The following is a 21,664-nucleotide window of genomic DNA, read 5'->3' on the forward strand; positions in this document are numbered from 1 at the left end:
TCCAAACCACCCATGCCCTGTGCCCCGAGCAGTCCCTGCTGCCCAGCGCATATTAAAATACCTTCCATTTATACCGGGTTTGACACTTACAAATCAAGTATTAACCTAAGTAATATTGGAAATGAAACAGTAAAACCAAATCAGCTCCTCGGCCACTGCGGGGCTGGGTGGTGGGGTACCTCGGCCGGGCAGAGGGTGAGGACGGAAATGGGTGTCCCAGAAAGTGGGCTGCTCGGGACCTGGTTAAGCAAGGTCTACCCACACTCAAGGAGAGGACCTTCCACAAAACAGATACTAGGGCAGCATGAATGATTAGGTCCATGTTAGAACTATGCCTGTGACAGATGGAGACGTGGGTTGGAACACAAATTCTCCACGTATGTTCCTTTCATCCATTTGGATTTTTGAAGTATGTGAACTTATTACATACTCAAAAATAAAATTTTAAATCTTTGGAAAAAAATTTTTAAAGAAAGAAAGAAAGAAGCAACTCTTTTTGCCAGTTGAGGTTGAAGCTGTTTCTTCTGTTGACCCCGCCTGCTGAATCCCCAGCTGAGCAGGGATGTAATGGGTGCAACAAATCAGGGACAGGATATGGATGGCCAGGCATAGCCGTGCCCGTCGAACGTCTAAAACAGGCAACCCGGCAAACACATTAAGGGGGCAAACTTGGGCAGCCTGGAGAGAAGCTTCTTTGCACTTTCTTAGGTGGTCGAGGCCAACCGACCACCTGCATCCCCTTGGCAAGGGCTGCCTCCAGGCTCTGAGGGCCACGGAGCGGCTTCCTGGACCACCACGCTCTGTCCTGGGATGCCAGCCCCGCCCCGGAGCGGGACCAGCCCTCGAGGGATGGAGTCCGACCTGTCGCCTGGGCTCCCCCAGTCCTTTTTTCTCTCTTTTAAGCACTGGTGTTAAAACCTTACAAAATCCAAACTACTCGGAGGCCAGGTTACAAGTATATCTTGATGTCTTTAGTTCATCAGAAGCCTTGCCAAGGTTTTTAAAGCGTGGGGCTTAAAATACATCATCCTCTGCTCCGAGCCAGCTGGGGGAAGCCAAAGGAAAACACCGTCTCCCTCGGAGCATATGGCCAGTCGCTGCTGCCAGCATAGGGAGAAATCAGAAAAGAAAGGATGCTCTGGCATGAAATTAAAATGTGGGTTTATTGCATGGAAATAGACAAAGCTTCATGCCACCAAACGCTGTTTTCAGAGCGAATTTTTTTTTTTTTAAGCTGAGATTTCTTTTTTTTAAATTTATTTATTTTTGTCTACACTGGGTCTTCGTTGCTCCACGTGGGCTCTCTCTAGTTGCGGCGAGCGGGGGCTACTCTTCGTTGCGGTGCAGGGGTCTCTCATTGTGGTGGCTTTTCTTGTTGCGGAGCACGGGCTCTAGGCGCGTGGGCTCAGTAGTTGTGACTCACGGACTTAGTTGCTCCGTGACATGTGGGATCTTCCTGGTTCAGGACTCGAACCCGTGGCCCCTGCATTGGCACGCGGACTCTTAACCACTGCGCCACCAGGGAAGCCCTTCAGAGTGAATTGTTAAATGACAGAGTTAACGAGAAACGGAAAGGGGGAAAGGCATTGCTGAAACCTCACTTGGGCGCTGGCGACCTGACCGTCCTACCTGAGATGGCGACCGGGAAGGGAAGGAGATGGATCTGGATAGAGTCAACGTGTGCACACTGCACAGAGAGGTTTGTGGGCAGGACGAGCTCCAGCCTGGGCCTCGTGGTCCTCCAGGGAGATCCTTTTCTTTCTTTTTTTAAAAAATTTATTTCATTGAAGTATAGTTGATTTAAAATGTTGTGTTAATTTCTGTTGTACAGCAAAGTGACTCAGTTACACTTATATACACATCCCTTTTCACATTCTTTTCCATGACGGTTTATCCCAGGAGACTGGATATAGTTCCCTGTGCTCTAAAGCAGGACCTTGTTGCTTATCCATTTGAAATGTAATAGTTAAGCAGGTCCTTCTCTGGCTCGTGGCTTTCAGGTCCCACCTTCCCCGTTCTCACTGTGCCACCGGGTCCTTTAAAGCATCGTGATGGCATCACCAGGTGTACTGCTGCAAACGAAGGTCACCTGCACACAGGGGACAGCTTAAAGAGCTTGAGGTGCTTGAACCATATTTAAGGTTAATTTTTCAGCATCCTTTGACCCTGTATTTCTGCTCAGTCTTTTGGTTATTTAATCTAAAACGCATAATTCTCTTTTCCACACTTTTAGCATTCCTGGGGTTCCCACCTCGCTCTCCTCCTTTCACTGAATGTTAGACTTGTCATTGTTATTAAGGATTTGACAACACAGAAGGAGGAAATTTTATGTAGTGTCACTGGATAGTCAACGTTTTACTATTGGAGTTGGAGCGTCCTTAGGAAAATATGTGTGCAACAAAAGACTGTTGGTGGTGTAATTGTAGAGGTATTAGGCTAATATATAATGCATAAGTCTGTGTCATGGATCGTTTTTATTCATCATAAAATTTTCAAATGGCTCGAGGAGGCGTGGCCCTCGCAGCTGTTCCCCAGCGCTAACGGCCTCGGGCTCTGACTCAGAGAGGAATCTGTGCCAAAGCACCTGGCGGCCAGCACAGTCCTTGGGATACTCCCAGGGAGATCACTCGTTGTCAGCAGGGGTGATGATAACAAACCAATAAAAGGCTGCATGGGGAGGACCTAGTGGGGAGAGACGTCTGGGTCCCTGGGGAGTGAAGAGGCTGTTTTGACCCCAAAATGCTTACCGTTGATTTACTTACTGAAATCAGTTTCTATTTACAAAGTCTGATCTTTGCCCCCTGGAGCAGATCAGAGAGGCCTGTGAACACGAGTCCGAGGACAGACCTGCATCTGGAGAGCGGACCCCCCAGCCGGATGCTCGCGTGCCCCTCACCTGGCCGTGCAGTGTCTGTCTGAGGTCGGACCGTGTAGCCCTCAAGATGCTCTGATGCTGCTGCCTCTAGGGCTGAACTGCTCAAACTTGACCCCGTAGTAATCGCCCAAGGGCGCCGGTGACTCCTGGGCCCAGGGTGGGAGCTGCGGGGACAAAACAAACGAGAGTGGAAATCGATTTTATTCAGGCTGCTGAGGTAAGGGGACGCCCGAGATCAGAGCTTCTCAGCGGAGGGGGCCTGCCTTGGGCTTTACAGGCAGGGCCATCAAGAGACGGCTCAGTTCGCTGAACAGAAATGTTGGTCTCTGTGTCCAGCTGGTTTCACAGGGACAATTCTAATCTCAGCCCACCCTTCACAAGACAGAGAATGGGACATTGGACGGCCTGTGTGTAAAAGGGCATCTTCTAGAAAAAAAAAGGGGCATCTTCTGCGAGTCCTACGGGGGTCGTGAGGAAGCGCGGACTTATCTAAGTCGTGTGGGGCAGGGGGGTTTCCTGGGGCTCAGCACCAACGGTCCGCACTTTAGACAAATGCTCAGTGACTGAGAGGCAGGTGGGACTGGACCAGACGTTGAGAAACTCCGCTCTGGAGCATCCAAGAGAGGGTGGAGGGCCCGTGTTGCCCTGGTAGCACCTTCGCCATCTCCTGGTCCTGTGACAACCTGAGACACCGGGGTGCAGGTATCCCGGCCTCTCCAGCGTTTGCTGCTGTCGGCCCATGAGGCGGGTCTCCCACGTCTGACACTGGGGAGACCCCAGGCCCACGATGGAGGAGGGGCCTCCCCGTCCCCGCCGCACAGAGGGTCTGCCAGCCTAGGGTATCTGCCCTCTGCCCTCTGTGCTCAGTGACCTTTGCAGGCCTGCCCCCTCTCACCCCAACCTGGTCGGACCAGAACCACCCGGGCTTCCCCACCATGACCCTCAGTGCTGGGCGGATGGCGGCTGCTCCCACGGGGCGTAGGCTGCTTTCTGCTGCCCCCTCCCTGTTCCCAGCGGGACACAGTCCCAGTCATCTGAGGACACTTCCTGCGGGCACTGGCTGCGAGCTGGGGCCAAGGGACGAGGCACCGCTGGTTCCTCACATGGGGTTGGTTATCGAGAGTTGAGAGCCCCCAGAGGGAGGCCAGGGGAGGGGCGGTCCCAGAACCGGGGAGGCAGGCGGATGCCTGGGGCTGTGACAGCGGTCGAGGACCCTGCACCCACGGTGACCCAGGCATGACCGCGCGCTTTCTGCCGACCCTCTGCCTTCTGAAGGTGGCCACATCGGCCAGCCCACCCGGGAGCCAGCGGAGGATCCTGGGGGCAGCCAGTGCAATGGCCCCTCAGGGCACAGAGCAGGAGGGGGCAGGGGGAGGGTTGGGGGCGGGTACAGCATCCCCGCCTTCCCTGCGGGAACCGGGCCGGCTTCCCCCTTCTCCCCTGAAAAGGGCACCTCTTCCAGGGCACGGCGACAGCCCATGGGGACACTGGGGGTATTTTCATTTATCGGCGTCTATATTTTTGTTTGCTTCTATATTTGAGCTATCAACGACGTGTGTTATTCGATAACAAAATCTACTACAACTGGTCCGTTCCCAAACGTACACGAAGCGGCGACTGGGGGGAAACGTTAGGGCAGCTGGCCCTTCCCCGCGCTCGCGGTGAGGCTGGAGGTACTGCCTCCTCTTAGGGCGTGGCCCCCAGGCCCCCGGGGTGCCATGTTGAGATCTGGGGGTGGTCGCAGGACAGATCTGGACCAGGCGCCTGGGCCCAAGGCGAGTGCGCTGGGGTGAGCGGTACGACTCTGACACCAGCTCCGGGCTCAGCACAGACCCTGCAGGTTGAGGACACGGCCCCCCACAAGACCGTCCTCACTCCGGACACCAGCTGCACTTCGGGGGTTCCAGGCCCCTCGTGCTTCTGACCAACTGGCTACAAATTTGGGGGTTCCCGGCACCCCCTCCAGTTCCATCGCTCGCCAGAATGACTCACAGAACTCAGGAAAGCAGGTCCCGATGACTACAGGTGAAGTCCGGGAGGGCCCTTGGGTGCGCCCTCCGCCCATCAGCACAGCCACGTGATCCAGACGCCCATCTGAGTTTCCAGCGCCTGGAGTTATTAGGGGTTTGTTACATACGCATGATTGAACTCTGATCTTGTGATTGAATCCAGTTTCCAGCCCCCCCCACCCGCCCTCCCTGGAGGTCAGAGGTCAGCCTGATGTCACTCGACACCAGGTCCTCACCCTCTAAACCCAGGTCTTTCTGGCACGATGGGCCCCCCCCCCCCCCCCCCCCGCCCACCTGAAGCTTTCAAGGGGCCACGGTTAGTCACCTCATTAGCATAAACTCAGGTGTGGTCTGAGGGGTTGAGCCGGAACCGGAGACAAAGACGGCTAAATTCTTGTTGTACAACAGCTGCCCAGGGGGTGCCTCGAGGCGCCAAGGAAACTCCTGAACTGGCCTTCTCGCCTCTGGGAGCTGCCCCGGAAGCCCCACCCTTGTGGGGAGGCCGGAGGGGGTGACGCGTCTGGCAAAGATTCCTCGATGCGGCGGCATCCAAAGCTCAACAGAAAACCCCAGACACTCAAGATGTCTTGGCGGGAGATGGTGTTTGCTGTCATTCTCCTCGCAGGAACGTTGGAGCTGCCAGTGCAACAACAAAAATAAGTATTTTTAGGGTTGCAGTTAAACAAAAGGTCACACATTTATTCTTTATGGCTCCATATGTTTGGATTTTAAATAACATTCTTCTGAGTAAATGTAATTTGGGGCGTTTAGCTTCCTAGTTATTCTTTAGAGGGACTCCGATTTTTACTTTCTGGAAGTAAGCTCTTAATTTATTTAAATAGTTGTGGGCTGAGATAAATCTCTCCATGTGATGGATCTGGTTGAAGACCTCTGTCCCAGCTGACACTGTGTCGTGGGTGACATGCTCTCTCCATGTCCGAGTCAATCTGTGTGTGGGATGGCTGCGTCAGTTTTCAGGAGCACAGTTAGGACAGGGGGAAGTTGAGGACCGGGGGAAGTTGGCTTCTGGTACCTACCTTCCCCCACAGACTCAGTGTATCATTCTGGGCGATACTTTTCAGTGCTTCTATTTTCCCATAAAGTGGAATTATTAACACTTGCATCCTACTGCAGTGAGATAGCACGATCTCTGGGATTTGCTTTAAACTATGTAAGGGGAAGAAAGGATGGGAAATAGGTGAAACAAGATTGGCAAAGTATCGACAGATGAATGGATAAAGAAGATGTGGTGTATATATACAATGGAATACTACTCAGCCATAAAAAAGAATGAGATGATGCCATTTGCGGCAACATGGATGAACCTAGAGATTATCACACTAAGTGAAGTAAGTCAGAAAAAGAAGGACAAATACCATATGCTATCGCTTATACGTGGAATCTAAAAAAATGATACAAGTGAACTTCTTTACAAAACAGAAATAGACTCACAGACATAGAAAACAAACTTATGGTTACCAAAGGGGAAAGGGTGGGGAAGGGATAAATTAGGAGGCTGGGATTAACATATACACACTATTATATAAAACAGATAAACAACAAGGACCTGCTATACAGCACAGGGAACTATATTCAATAACCTGTGATAAACCATAATGGAAAAGAATCTGAAAGAGAATATATATATATACGTATAACTGACTCACTTTGCTGTACACCAGAAACTAACACAACATTGTAAATCAACTATACTTCAGGGAATTCCCTGGTAGTTGGTCCAGTGGTTAACACTCCACGCTTCCACTACAGGGGGCACGGGTTCGATCCCTGGTTGGGGAACTAAGATCCTGCAAACTGCATGGAGCGGCCAGAGAAAAAGAAAAGAAAAAAACCCTGCAATATGGGCTTCCCTGGTGGCGCAGTGGTTGAGAACCTGCCTGCTAATGCAGGGGACACGGGTTCGAGCCCTGGTCTGGGAAGATCCCACATGCCATGGAGCAACTAGGCCCATGAGCCACAACTACTGAGCCTGTGCGTCTGGAGCCTGTGCTCCGCAACTAGAGGCCGCGATAGTGAGAGGCCCGCGCACCGCGATGAAGAGTGGCTCCCGCTTGCAACAACTAGAGAAAGCCCTCACACAGAAACGAAGACAGCCCAAAAAATAAAGAAACAAATGTGGGATTAAAAAAAAAAAAAAAAAAAACCTGCAATAAAGGGTTGTTTGTTTGGGGGAAAAAAAAGAAAGTCTTAAAAAAAGATTGGCAAAATGTTGGTAATCTTACAGCTGAATGATGAGTCCACACAGGTTCACGATACTCTTCCCTCTACTTCTGTGCATGCAAAAAATTTCGTGAATTTTTGTGAAATTTTCCAAAATGAAAAGGTTAAAAGATAACAGTAATACCTGCCCCTGTGTACGGCACATGAGCTGTCCTTAGAGCACCTTGCTTCCCTGGGAGAAGGATGCCTCGTGAATACAAGACCGAGTTACTACTCCGTGGCCCTCAAATTATTGCATCACACCTTGAGGTGTTGTTGACAAGGAGACAGAAAATAGATTAGACCCCACGGGAAGCATGGCCATGAAAGAGGAAGGTAAACTTTCAAAGCATCGGATGCTACAAGGAAAGAGCTCATCTTCAATTGACAAACTGGAGGGCCATCTGGGCAAATGGTTGACGTGGGAAGTACATTTGCAATACATCAAAAATATGTTTCCTGGTCGCTGACAGTTTATTTCTGGAGTTCCATAAATGTAACATTTCCGATCTTGTAAATAATAAATGTTTATTTATAAATCACTGGTTCCCAGAGGCGGATGAGTACACAGAATAAAGACAAGCTGCGGCAGCTGGTTACTTCCCACCAGCCTGACTCACGGTGGGGATTCATGAGCCCGCGGGAGAGGCCAATACGTCCAGGAAACCGTGCTCATCTCAACACCAAGGCTACCAAGCGTGGTCGGCGACACACAGAGCATGAGCGTGCGAGCAGCAGAGGAACGCATGTCCTTGCAGATCAACAAACCTGCCCCTGCTTGGAAAGATGCGGACCGGGGCACGAAGCCGTGTCCGCCGCATCGGCAGGCGGACTCTCTCAACCACCGCGCCACCAGGGAAGCCCCCTAACTTTTAAAAACAGCTAACGTGCCTTTGGGAATGCAGGAGGGCTGAGGATTGGAACAAGGCAGGAGTGAAAGCTAATCTTGGTTAGCAAACCTTTTGGCCAGTGAGATAATAAGATGGTGTAGATAAGCCTATAGTGGAATCAGAATAAGTAAGAAATGCTTCATTAAAGGCTTTGAGAACTTTTACATACAATTGGCAAAAGCTTAGCTGATTTTAAGTGATTCCACCCCACTGCTAAACAAGCCTTCTGAATCCTTACTAGGGAAGCGTTTGTATTCTTTGTTCACTCTGAAGGCAGTTAGTTAAGCCCGGGATGAGGGCCCAGCCCGGCTTCATGGCCCTTCGGGACTGCTGGGAGCCCTCAACTTGTCCAGTTTTCTTCCCATAAAAGGACCCAGGGTTTCCTTCCAGGTCTCTAATTACATGAGCACTTTCTGTTCTCGGGTAACAAATCTATTCTTTAATCTTTCCACTGATCCTGACTAATATTTGCACGGAAGAAAAGTGCATTTACATAGCACAGGGAGATCAGCTCAGTGACCACCTAGAGGGGTGGGATAGGGAGGAGGGAGGGAGACCCAAGAGGGAGGAGATATGGGGATATATGTATATGTGTGGCTGATTCACTTTGTTATAAAGCAGAAACTAACACCATTGTAAAGCAATTATACTCCAACAAAGATGTTAAAAAAATAAAGTAAAAAAAAATAAAAGTGCATTTAGATAATGTCATACATGGTGACGCAGCCAAACAAGGGGCCACCCAGCCCAATGGGCAGTGAGAGGGCGGCCCAGCCCACCACCCAGCCAGGCTTGGTTCTTTCTTTTCTTCTCATTGAAAATATGTTGTGGAAGCAGCAGCTCTGTTCTCTGACGTCTCAAGAGATGGTAAACATTAATTTCGGCAAGATCAGGAAGACAGCCAAGAATGAGGCGGCAGGAAGAAAGAGAAACGTTTTTTTCATTTTCATGCTCCTTTCTGTGCTAATTTCGTGCCGTCCCGGGGGCAGGAGGACAGCGTGCCAGCTCCGCCTCCCTCTCCCCTTGGGCCTCCATCATCAGCCTCCCCGATGAGCCACAGAGACGCCAGGCCCTGCAAAGGCCAGTGCAGCCAGCCGGTGGGCAGGGGTGGGAGAGGGGCCCGCAGCTAGGCCACCATCTCTCTGTCCCCCCTCATCCTCTCTACCCACCCCCGCTCCTCCTCAGGCAGGAGGGCACCCTTCCCAAGGACACGGATGGCTGTGGGCAGAGAGGAAGCAGGACTTGAAAGCACGTCTTCTGAGGCCGAGCCTCGGCTGTATCACTCCTGTAGGAAGAACCTGGAGCTGAGCCTCCCAGGGTCCTCCCACGGCCACCTTGCCATCCACGGTAGGGAAGGACGAAATGGTGCAGCAAGTAAATGGAGCCTGCCCGCTCTCGTGGTGGCCTCAATGTGCCATTCTCAGGGCCTAACTAGAGACAGAAAGGGGTACTGTCTTACTCAGGGGTCTCCAGAGAATCAGAACCAGTAGGATGGAGAGACAGACAGATAGATAGATACAGACACACACATAGAGAGAGACAGACACAGAGACAGAGGGAGATTGATTTTAAGGAAGTGGCTCATGCCACGTGGGTACTGGCAAGCCTGAAGTCTGCAGGCAGGTTGGCAGGCTAGAAATTCTGGTAAGCAGTCGGCTGGGAGAATTCCTTCCTCCTCAGGGAAGCTCAGTCTTCTCTCTAAAGGCCTTCAACTGGTCGGATGAGGTCCACCGCGTTACGAGGGTGCTCGGCTTTACTCCAAGTCAGCTGATTCAAACGTTAATCACATCTGAAAAATACCTTCACAGCAATATCTAGACGGGTATGTGACCACACAACTGGGCACCCCAGCACGGCCACGCTGACACAGGAAACTAACCATCCCAGGTGCCGAAGCCCAGGAAATCCTGTCCTGACCCAATGCAGCTGAGCCCATGCCCAGTGCCAGCTGCATACACTGGGTCATCTCACAGCTCTCGCCTCTGTCTTTCTCCAGCCTGAGGGCGTTGTCTCTCTTTTAAAATGAAGCACAATTGGGATTCCCTGGTGGCGCGGTGGTTAAGAGTCCGCCTGCCAATGCAGGGGACACTGGTTCGAGCCTTAGTCCGGGAAGATCCCACATGCCGCGGAGCAACTAAGCCCGTGCGCCACAACTACTGAGTCTGCGCTCTAGAGCCCGCGAGCCACAACTACTGAGCCCACGTGCTGCAACTACTGAGACCGCGCACCTACAGCCCGTGCTCTGCAACAAGAGAAGCCACCGCAATGAGAAGCCCGCGCACCGCAACAAAGAGTAGCCCCTGCTCGCCACAACTAGAGAAAGCCCGTGCGTAGCAACGAAGACCTAACGCAGCTAAAGATAAATTTAAAAAAAATAAAGCAAAAGTATTATTCAGCCTTACAAGGGAAGGAAATTCTGACCCATGCCGCAACACAGATGAACCCTGAGGACACCGTGCCCAGTGACATAAACCAGTCAGCAAAAGATGAGTCCACTCAGATGAGGCCCCCGAGAGGCAGAGACAGAAGGCAGAACTGTGACCCCCAGGGGCTGGGGGGTGTGCGGGGAGCTGCCCTTCCAGGGCCCAGCGCCTCAGCTTTGCAAGACGACAGAGCGCTCTGGATGCGCGGTGATGGCAGGACTACAGCGCGTGTGCGCCAGGCCACTGACCTGGACGCCTGCAAACAGTCGGAAAGGCAAACCTTGTGTTCTGCGTATTCTACCCAAGTGTGTAATACGGTTTCCAAATATTGGGGGTTTCCCATTATCTCTCTGTTACTGATCTGTAGTGTAGTTCCATTGTGGTGGGAGGACGGGCTTTGTACGACTGGAATCCGTTTAAATTCCCGGACACCTGAGCGCACTTGCTGGCTTGCTCCGTCCTGCTGTTGTTGCCACGTTTCCACTGCTCAGTGACCTCCTCAGCAAAGGGTCTCTTACAGGATTACAGAATCGAGTGACACGCAGAACAATTGGAGCGGACACGATATGACGATATTTGTACGGTTCCCGGCGTGTGGAGGGAGAGGCCCTGGAGGGGTGTATGAAACGTGGGCTCCGCTCAGAATAAAAAGAGGGAGCGTCACACCGATCACTGAAGACCCGCACGGGACCTCACACCCCGTGGGCTCTCAATTATAGGACAATAGCAGGTGAACGATGGAAAGGAGGAAAAGACGACGCTGAAGAGGTCCTGCGGGGAACTAACTAGTCTTCCGTGCGGCACGCACGTCTAACCAGCTTCTCTCAATGTGTGGCCCATGGGCCCCAAGTGCCCCCAGACCCGTTCAGGGTTCAGCAGTTCAGGGTCAAAGCTACTTTTTTTTTTTTTTTTTGCAGTACGCGGGCCTCTCACTGCTGTGGCCTCTCCCGTTGCGGAGCACAGGCTCCGGACGCGCAGGCTCAGCGGCCGTGGCTCACGGGCCCAGCCGCTCCACGGCATGTGGGATCTTCCCAGACCGGGCCACGAACCCGCGTCCCCTAGCATCGGCAGGCGGACGCTCAACCACTGCGCCACAAGGGAAGCCCATAGCTACTTTTAAAAATTAGGAGTTTGGGATTAACATACACACTACTATATATAAAATAGGTAAACAACAAGGACCTACTGTATAGCACAAGGGACTATAAATAACTTATAATGGCAAAGAATCTGAGAAAGAGTAGATATTTGTATAACTGAATCACTTTGCTGTACACCTGCAACTAACACAACAGTGTAAATCAACTATACTTCAATTAAAAGATAACTGGTATTAAAGAAAACTGCTTTTCTAATAATACTAAGACAGTCCTTGCCTTCTTGTGGGGACACAATGGTATATATATATATATATATCGCCATCTTTATCCATTCATCTGTTGATGGATACCTAGGTTGTTTTCACATCTTGGCTATCATAAATTATGCTACCATGAACATTGAGGTGCATCTATCTTTTGAAATTAGTGTTTTTGTATTCCTTGGATAAGTACTCAGATATGGACTAGCTGGATCATATATGGTAGTTCTAGTCTTAATTTTTTGAGGCGTCTCCTTACTGTTTTCCATACTGGCTGCTCCGATTTACATTCCGCACAACTGTGATTTTTAATATTGTCTAGTGAAATGGGTCAACATTTGGAATAACTGCACAGTTCAGTGAATTAATATTTTCCAAATGACCAAATGGCCATGTTACCAAATCATGTGTGGGTAATAGATCCATCCAAAGTGCCAGAGAGACCAGTGGGTTTTAGTCTAACAGCAGGAAAGGTCCATTGCAGTGCTGCTGGAGTCCACATTGCAATGAACCTGTAAGGAACATTCACGTGTCAGTTTTGGTGGAGAACCTATATAAACGCTCCTCCATTTTCCTGCTACACATCCCTGCGAGGTCAACTTTTCTTCACAGACATCAACTAAAACAATATATTACAAGAGACTGAACACAGAAGCAGCTATGAGGATCCAGCTGTCTTTTATCAAGCTAGACATTAAAGAGATCTGCAAAAATATGGAACAAGTCCCTTGTTCTCACTAATCATTTTTTGAAAATAATGATTTTCCATAAAATGTTATTTATTGTTGAGTAACATGGAATCGGTTTCTTATTGTAGGTTTAAATGAATGAATAGAAATCTTTTAAAAACAATCTTTTAGTCTTAATTTCTAATATTGTATATGTTTTCATGAACCCAAAGCCAGCTGTGAAGTGAGACAGGGCAGGCTCTGGCTGGGAGAATTCAGGGTGGTAAAAAGGGACTTATTCCAATCCCTCTGGGAAATGTAAGTCTAAACCTCCCAATTCTTCATTTTTAGGAATTTCCTTATCTTATACATTTAACCTCTTAAGTATTTCATAAGGTAGGAGGGGAGAGAAATTGGGAAGCAAAGGAGTCTTAAAAATCACCGATACCGCCTCACGCCCAAGAGGGTATAGACCCAAAAGAACTGAAAGCAGGAACTCAAACAGATATTTGTACATCCATGTTCAGAGCAGCCTTACTCACACTAACCAAGGGGTGGAAACAACCCAAGTGTCCACTGAAAGGTGAATGGATGAACAGGATGTGGTCTATCCAGACTATGGAATATTATTCAACCTTAAAAGAGAAGGAAGTCCTGTCACCTGCTACAATGTGGAGGAAAGTTGAGGACATTGTGCTTGGTAAGATAAGCAGGGGTCTTCGAGTAATGTTTAAATCAGATCCCTCTTCACAGCAAACAATAAAGAGAAGTTGTTTTCTGCTTATTAGTTCCATTTCTCAGACCAGGAAGTGGATGCACAGCCTGGCTGGATGCTTCGGGCAGAGGTAGGCTTCACCCACCCACCACCCTGGACCCCCTACCCCGGTGGCAGCGATCAGAACAAAGTGAGCTCGGCCCTGCGAAAGCTCGTGTTGCCATTACTTTTGTAACTTCAACGAGAAACAGATTTTTACATACGTGACATCACAGACCATGCCTCTTGACCGTTACCCGATTTAGAAACTGGCCCGATCACAAAGGAAGCAGCTGCTGGTTTGGGAAAGTCGCCGGCTGCAAGCGAGCAGCTGGGTCTCTGTGCCACTTGCAGCTGCACGGCCCGAGGAGGCCTGTTCTGGTCCCGCTCAAAAAAGTCGCCACCCGGCTCTCCTCGGGAGCAGTCAACTCCAGAACCTGTGGTCCGTCTGAGGGGTGGGCAGCCATCATGGTGTGACCCACAACGAGGCCAGGGAGAGGGACCGCTGGGAAATAGGAGCTGCGGAACGAAGCGTCGTGCCATTGGCACAGCTGCACTGGGGCAGGTGGTTGGAACAAAGCTTTCACTGGCAAAGTTGTCCAAAGGCTGTGCAGTCAGGGGAGAGCCAGGAATCGTCCTCTACCACGGTGTTTCGTACTTTGTTTTTTTAACTGGACAATATAGTTTAATGTAGCAAAAATCTAGGGAACGAGCCGGTATTTCAGTTAAGGCTCTGGGTGCCTGAAAATGATCAACAGAAAATTGGTTTCACGGCCTAAAAACAAGAGGTTGCATCAGGGAACGTGTTTATGTAAATAAGACTTAGTTTAAAACCTTGGTTAATAAAAGGTCAGGATAAAACCAAGAGGAAGTTGGCTTTTCACTGTAGCATCTGCTGTTTGTTTTGACTGGTATCTTGTATCCTTGGCTTCATCTCAGGGGAGCATGCCTGGCCAGGAGGCAAGCCTGGGAGACAAGGACCACTGCAGCGTCCCTGCCCCCAGAATGCCTCAGGAAACATTTTCCTGATGAGCAGATTTTCAGTTAGTGACAGAGAGTCACCCCAAGCCGAGTCATTCTGGTGCCAGGGCTGAAGCCCACTGGCCAGGAGAGGCCTTGGTTTGGAGGTGTGGTGACCAATCATAAAACGGCCACGGGACCACGCTGACCTATGGGTGGGGAAGGGACCCACACGGCACGGACCTGGTGCGATTTGATGCTGTGACCAGAGCTCAGGCCCTAGTCCCCCTCACGATTCTGCCTGGCCAGCTGTGTTTCCAGGGTAGGATTTCCTGGTGTGAGGGTTGGATTGTGTCCCCCCAAAATTCATATGGTGAGTCCTAACCCTCAGGACCTCAGAATGTGACTGTATTTGGAGATACAGGGTCTTTATCAAGTTACAGTGAGGTCACTGGGGTAGGCCCTAGTCTAATATGACTGATATCCTTACAAAAGGGGGGAAACTGGGCACCCAGAGGCACACAGGGAGAACACCACGAAGGCAGAAATCAGGGTGATACTTCTACAAGCCAAGGAATGACACAGCTTGCCAGCAAGCTACCAGAAGCTGGGGGAGAGCTTGGGACAGATTCTCCCTCTCAGCTTCAGAAGGAACCAACCCTGCTGACGCCTTTATCTCGGACTTCTGGCCTCCAAACTGAGAGAGAATATAACTCTCTGTTGTTTAAACCACTCAGTCTGTGGCACTTTCTTACGGCCGCCCTAGCAAAGTAATACACCTGGTGTAAGGACACCTGGAATAAGCAAAAACGTTGGCTGGGCGTCTCCAGTGGGCAACTACGCATTCTTTAGAGCTCACCCTTCTGGGTTATCTGATTCTAGCTTTTCCTTGCATTTGAGCTATCTTATGGTTGTAGAGAACGAGTGATGATGCAAATTATTTTCGTCTATGGACTCTGTGATGGAGGGACAGCCCTCACCCCACGGTCCCCAAATCCTCCCACCCAAAGCCAGATTTGCACAATTTGCAAGTTCCCGCCAATATTCCTGCCTATATAGGTGTGTGTTCTTTGCATTTTCCTTTGAACTGGCTGGAACGTCTTACCAGTTCCCTCACTCAACTAACAAGCTCAGGAAGCTGCTGGCCACCTGCTGATTACATGTCTGCCTGAGAGTCACAATTCCTTCTTTGGTCAACACTATCTTTTAACATTGGCCATGGCTGCCATGTCCCTGTTGCGTTGTGCTGGGATCCTTGAGGAGGAACCGTCACAGCTGGGGGCAGTGTTTCCCACCCTGATCTTTTAGGGACTTAATTGTTGGAATTGTCCTCTTTAGAAAACCGGGGCTCCGGGGGGTGTTGGTGGGATGAACTGAGAGACTGGGATTGACATATATACAACTAATATGTATGAAATAGATAACTAATAAGAGCCTGCTGTATAAAGTAAACAAATAAATAAAATAACCAGTGGCAAAAAACTCCCCCCAAAACAAACAAACAAAAAAAACCCAAATTGCTGACACAGGTGAAAGTAAACAAATAAAATTATTGTTAATTTTTTAAAAATTTAAAAATAAAATAAATAAAAACAAAACCACGAGCCATGAAATAGAGAGAGACAGAGAGAGAGATAAGTAGATAGATAGAAAGATAGGAACGCACATCTTTCTACAGCATTCTAGTGACTGATTCCTCTCCCTTTCCCTTCAGCCTAGGAGTTCACAGTGGTTTGTTGTTAATTAGTCCCCTGGATACTTAAGTATCTTTTTAAAATAGTACTTTCATGAAACCGCTCTTGAAATCTTCCTGATTGATACAACTCCCAAACTTGTATCTCTACCTATAACCTCTCTCACAAACTCCAGATTTGTTTACAAAACACTCACTTGTTATTCTCAGAAGTCATTTTGAAAATACCTCAAAATCAGCATGCACAAAACTGAACTTTTGCATTTCCCCCAAATACCATCTCTGCCAGAGCCTTCCCCATGTTATTTAATGGCAACTTCATCTGGGAGTTGCTTTAGCCACTCATTATATCTTATGATCCAACAATTCTTTTTTTTTTTTTTTTTTTTTTTTTTTTTTTTTTTGCGGTACGCGGGCCTCTCACTGCTGTGGCCTCTCCCGTTGCGGAGCACAGGCTCCGGACGCGCAGGCTCAGCGGCCATGGCTCACGGGCTTAGCCGCTCCGCGGCACGTGGGATCCTCCCGGACCGGGGCACGAACACACGTCCCCCGCATCGGCAGGCGGACTCTCAACCACTGCGCCACCAGGGAAGCCCCCAACAATTCTTTATTAGATGCACACCCCTGAGGAGTTCTTGCACGTGTACCCCAGGAGACATGCAAAAGAATATTAATATCATGTCTATAATCCTTGCAAAGAACAGTCTAAATCTCATTAAGAGTAGATTGGATAAAATGCTGGAGAGGGTGTAGAGAAAAGGGAACCCTGTTGCATTGCTGGTGGAAATGTAAATTTGTACAGCCAGTATGAAGCTTCCTTAAAAAACTAAAAATAGAACTACCATATGACCCAGCAATCCCACTACTGGGCATATACCCTGAGAAAACCATAATTCAAAAAAATTCATGTACCAAAATGTTCACTGCAGCTCTATTTACAATAGCCAGGAGATGGAAACAACCTAAGTGCCCATCATCGGATGAATGGATAAAGAAGATGTGGCACATATATACCCTGGAATATTACTCAGCCATAAAAAGAAATGAAATTGAGTTATTTGTAGTGAGGTGGATGGACCTAGAGTCTGTCATACAGAGTGAAGTCAGTCAGAGAGAAAAAAACAAATACTGTATGCTAACACATATATATGGAATCTAAAAAAAAAAAAAAAAAAAAAGGTCCTGATGAACCTAGAGGCAGGACAGGAATAAAGACGCAGATGTAGATAATGGACTTGAGGACACAGGGAGGGGGAAAGGTAAGCTGGGAGAAGTGAGAGAGTGGCATGGACACATATACACTACCAAATGTAAAATAGACAGCTAGTGGGAAGCAGCCGCATAGCACAGGGAGATCAGCTCGGTGCCTTGTGACCACCTAGAGGGGTGGGATAGGGAGGGTGGGAGGGAGATGCAAGAGAGAGGGGATATGGGGACATATGTATACATATAGCTGATTCACTTCGTTATACAGCAGAAACTAACACAACATTGGAAAGTAATTATACGCCAATAAAAGTGTCAAAAAAAAAAAGGGTAGATTGGATAAACAGTGGTTATACAGATGGAATAGTATACAGCCCTGAAAACGAGTGAACCTCAGTACTGTGCACTCATAAATGGATGTCTCAAACCAAAGATTAGGTTAAAAGAACAAGACTCAACAAAATTCAAATATTGTTTTAAAACAGTGAAAAGTAAAATATATATATATTATTTGAGATTTCAAATCTAGATGGTAAAACTATAAGGAAGGGCAAAGGAATTACAAAACAAAAAACAGAAGTCAGGATATGTTTATTTCTGGTTAGAGAAAAAGAAAAGCATTTAAGAAAGGGGACAGTGGGTTTGAAAGGTAATGGCAGTGTTCTATTTCCCAAGATTGATAAGTGTATTTATATTCCTTTTATTATTATATAAATGTACGTATATGCTATCTGCTCCCTTGCAGATAGATAATGTTTCATAATAAAAAAGTTACACAATTAAAAAAAAACGGGGCTCAGGCATGAAGAACCGTGGTTCCTCCAGTCTCGGCCCTGGGCACCCACTGTGTGCTGGGAGCCTTCCACACGCAGCTCATTGCCTCCTCTGCAGAATCCCCTGAGAGATGTACGAAGTCCCCACTGAAGGCAGGGAGCTGGATCTCAGGGAGGTTAAGTGCCCTCATCCACATTCACACGGCAAGTGGCAAAGCCAGACTCCACCCCCAGCACTGTGGACTGCAAGCCCAGGGCTCTTCTGACTACACCACAGTGCTCTCTTTTACACAGAAAAAGAAATACCACTTGGGTGGGCCCTAAGATGGCCCCGGGGCATCCTCTCTTCCTGTGACCCCCTCCCCTTGTGTGTGGGCAGGACCTGAGACTTGCTTCTAACCAAAAGACTAGACAAGGGTGATGGGAAGATGCTTCTGGGATTACTTTACATAACAGTGCAACTTCTGTCTGCCTAGCAGACTCTGTTCCTTGCTGGCTTGGATGAAGCAAGCTGCTGTTTTCCCCTCTGGACAGGTCCACGTGGCAAGAAACCGAAGGAGCCTCCAGCCAAGAGCCAGCAAGGACCAGAGGCCCTCAGTCCATCTGCCACAACGATGTGTGCTTGGACGTGGATCCTTCCCCAGTGAAGCCTTCAAATGAGACCCCAGCCCTGACGGCCACTCGTGACAGGCCCTGAGGCAGAGGACCCAGTCAAGACACGCCCAGATCCCTGACCCACAGAAATTTGAGATAATGTATGTTGTTTTCAGACACTAAGTTTGGGATAATTTGTTATGAAGCAATAGCTAACCAATACACCATGCCTCAGAAGCACTCGTTCACGCATTCAACAAATATCTCCTTGCCAGGCACTAGTACAGGTGCTCGGTATACATCAGTGAACAAAACAGAGTAAAATTCTTGTTCTCCTGGAGAGTAGATTCTAGTGTTTATGTGTGTGTGTGTTGGGGGTGGGAGTGTTGGATGATAGGCATAATAAACAAGTTACATGGTTACATAGTTACATCATATGTTACATGTACCTACACGAGTACCACAGAGGAGGAAGCAGGGTGAGGATAGGGAATGGGTTGGGAGTTTGCAATTTTAAACCTCTTCTGAGAAAGTGATGTTGAGAAAGATTTCAGGGAGTGAGGGAGAAAGCCATGCAGATATCTTTGGGAAGAGTGCTTCAAGCATAGGGAATAGGCAGTGCAAAGGCCCTGAGGCTGAATCATGCTTGCAGAGAGCAAGGAGCCACAAGGTGGCAGACTGGAACAGAGTGGGTGACGGGAAGGGTGGTGGGAGCTGAGGTCAGAAGTGCAGAGGGGAGAGAGATCCGGGAGACCCTCAGGGGCTCTGCATGGACTTTGCCTTTGCTCTGAATGAGATGGGTAACACTCGGAGGGGTTGAGCACAGCAGTGATGAGGTCTGACATATTTTTAAAAGGATCATCCCCTACTCGTCGCTGGTGACTTCCTGCTCATCTATGCAAGCTGAAGCAGCTTACATACATCAGCCACACTGGCCACCATAACAAGCCAAGAGACTTGCCCTTATTTTTAGGTGTTTTTCTCACTCGTTTTTCTTACCAAAGCCCCAGATCCCAGCCATCCTCTGAGGATGGCCCAAGCCCTGCCTGCCCCCGTCACCTCCTCCAGCCTTTACCCCGTAATCTCCCACACACAGTGCAGCTCCCTGCACCCCATCCAGGCTGCCACAGGCTTTGTGCACTGGCTCATAAGCTCTGCCAGGCAGGGCCCAAGGCTCGCCTTTCTCCTACATTCTCCCCAACCCGCTCCAGCTTGAGACAGCGCTGCACAGAGCGGGGCTCTGTCAGGCTGGCCGGCGCCTTGGCAGAGTTCTTTCTGCCTTTCCTGTGGGTCCCTCAAAGCGTTCCTCCACCTCCCTGCCTGCGCCCACCTATTGTGCCCTCCCCTCCTGGCCTCACAGCACCTACTGTCATCTGGACAGCTCTATAAACAATTATATGAGGCTTTTCATTTCACACACCTAGACGTGGTCCTTGGGAAAATAGTAGCAAATCTTTATAAAAAAAGAAATTGGAAGGAAAGTACTCAGAAGAGCTGCTTGTGCACAAACGTTCCTTTACTGTTAGTAAACCACCCTGGTGCCAATACTAGGGGGCAGGCTGTGGAGGGAGGCAAATGGAAGCAAAGGAAGCCTTGCCCTCCGTGACCCCACTTCTACCTCATTTTGAATTATTTTTCCTAAAGAGGGCCCCCAAATGTGTGAGCCTTAGAGCCGCAAACCTGGAGGGGATCACCGACGGCACTTGCAGCTCTTCCTCTTTTCTGGAGATGGCCCTGTAGAGAGAAGGAAAGAAAGAGCAGGCAGATCATGGGGGGCACAGGTAGAGGAGACCAGGCGCAGAGGCCAGACTGGGGTGCAGGGCCTGGGCCTCATCTGCCTGGTGACTTGTACCTGGCTATCAGGGGGCTGCACACCCCCAGGTCTTCCTGGTCCGAGACCCCTGCTGCCTCACACACTTGATGGGAACCAGGTGAAAGCTTCAGCCCTGGGCCAGCACTAGGATGAAGCCAGTGAGGCCAGGGCTGCTGCACCGCACCTGTGACCAGTGCAGACGGTTGGGCCCGAGCTTCGTATAATGCTCTGCTGTCCCTGCCTTAAAATTCTTAATATCCTTTGAACAAGGGACCTGTATTTCCATTTTGCACTGGGCCCTGCACATATAGGTAGCCGGTCTGCATCGCTGAGATTCTGGGGTCCCCCTCCCTCCAACTTTCCACTTGTCAGTGGCTCACTGGCCTCCCCTGAGCCCAAGCGCTGCTACAACCTACTCTCTGGAAAACAGAGCCGTTCTGCAGGGCCACACAGACTGTCTGTGGCTTCCTGGTGTTGGTGGAACCCTGAAGACTTAGAGGAGGGATGTCCTGACGAGCTGTTCACAACTGAACCCACCCCAGGCACCTTTCAGCCACGTGTTCCCGTCCTGGGTCTGCTTCTTCCCGGAGCAGCGCGGAAGCCCTTCTCCAGACAGCGATCCCACACAGGAGGAAGGTTTCTGCAAAAATGGACAGTCAGCCAAGCCCCGTGCCTCTGCACTAGGGAAGGCCTGCCCTTCCCTTAACGTCTTGGAGCGCATGGCCACCGGCGGGGCCCGCGGGCGCAAGGCAGCACCGCCTTTGAAAGTCCACCTTGAAATACGACCACACTTTCCGGGTCGCTCTAAGGGAGGCCACTTCACCTGCAGACTGGGCCTTGCGTGGATCACCGGGGGACAGGTGCCTGAGGGCAGAGCGCGAGACCAGAGGCGAGCGTGCTGCGGTGGCTGGAGCCCGGACCAGGGCTAAGGGCGCCCGGGGTCAGGCGGGTCTCCGAGAACAGCCGCCGCACTCGGGACGCACGTGCGCGTCCGCGGGGAAGAAAGCGGGGGGATACCGCGGGCCTGTACACAAAAAGGGCGCTGCGCAGAGTAGGGGCCTGGGCGCCAAACGCCCGCGCGGCCCGGCCTCCGAGGGCAGCCCGGGGCTGGCCGGGCCCCGCGGCGCCCTGGCGCGCGAAGAGGACCCGAGGCTCCTCCCGCGGATGGTACAGCCCGCCCTCCCCGCCGGACCGTCGCGAATGGTCTCGCCCACCCGAGCCCCCACACACACCTCCCCCGGCCGCTGAGGAGCGAGCGGAGGGGGCGTGGCGAGATCAGGCCACGCCCCCATCTGCGTAGTAGTGAGGCGGGGCTCGCGGCCAGTGGGGTGGGCCTCTCCTCGCGCCGCGGCGCGGCGGTCGTGGGCGGGGCCCGACTGGGGAGCGAGGCGGGGGTGGGGCCGGCCGCCGCCAGCCCCCGGCTCAC

The 21,664-nt window shown here is 50.3% G+C and overlaps 1 long non-coding RNA gene across 5 annotated transcripts; it reads right to left on the reverse strand.

Annotated features, from left to right (window-relative positions):
• Positions 1-1,461: 1,461 nt before the first annotated feature.
• LOC116753691 lies at positions 1,462-21,469 on the reverse strand. 5 transcript variants are annotated; one of them, XR_004349793.1, is made up of 10 exons: positions 21,062-21,469; positions 20,785-20,878; positions 20,106-20,159; positions 12,177-12,289; positions 5,922-6,051; positions 5,210-5,520; positions 4,868-4,984; positions 2,897-3,039; positions 1,630-1,761; positions 1,482-1,529 (listed from the first exon to the last, which is right to left on the reverse strand). It is a non-coding gene; the product is annotated as an uncharacterized LOC116753691 (long non-coding RNA). The 5 variants fall into 5 exon arrangements; XR_004349796.1 differs by having other exon boundaries at positions 1,462-1,761; positions 20,776-20,878; XR_004349792.1 differs by having other exon boundaries at positions 1,462-1,761; positions 21,062-21,468.
• Positions 21,470-21,664: the final 195 nt, after the last annotated feature.

Source organism: Phocoena sinus, chromosome 4, assembly GCF_008692025.1.
Source record: "Phocoena sinus isolate mPhoSin1 chromosome 4, mPhoSin1.pri, whole genome shotgun sequence".
NCBI classification, from domain to species: domain Eukaryota; kingdom Metazoa; phylum Chordata; class Mammalia; order Artiodactyla; family Phocoenidae; genus Phocoena; species Phocoena sinus.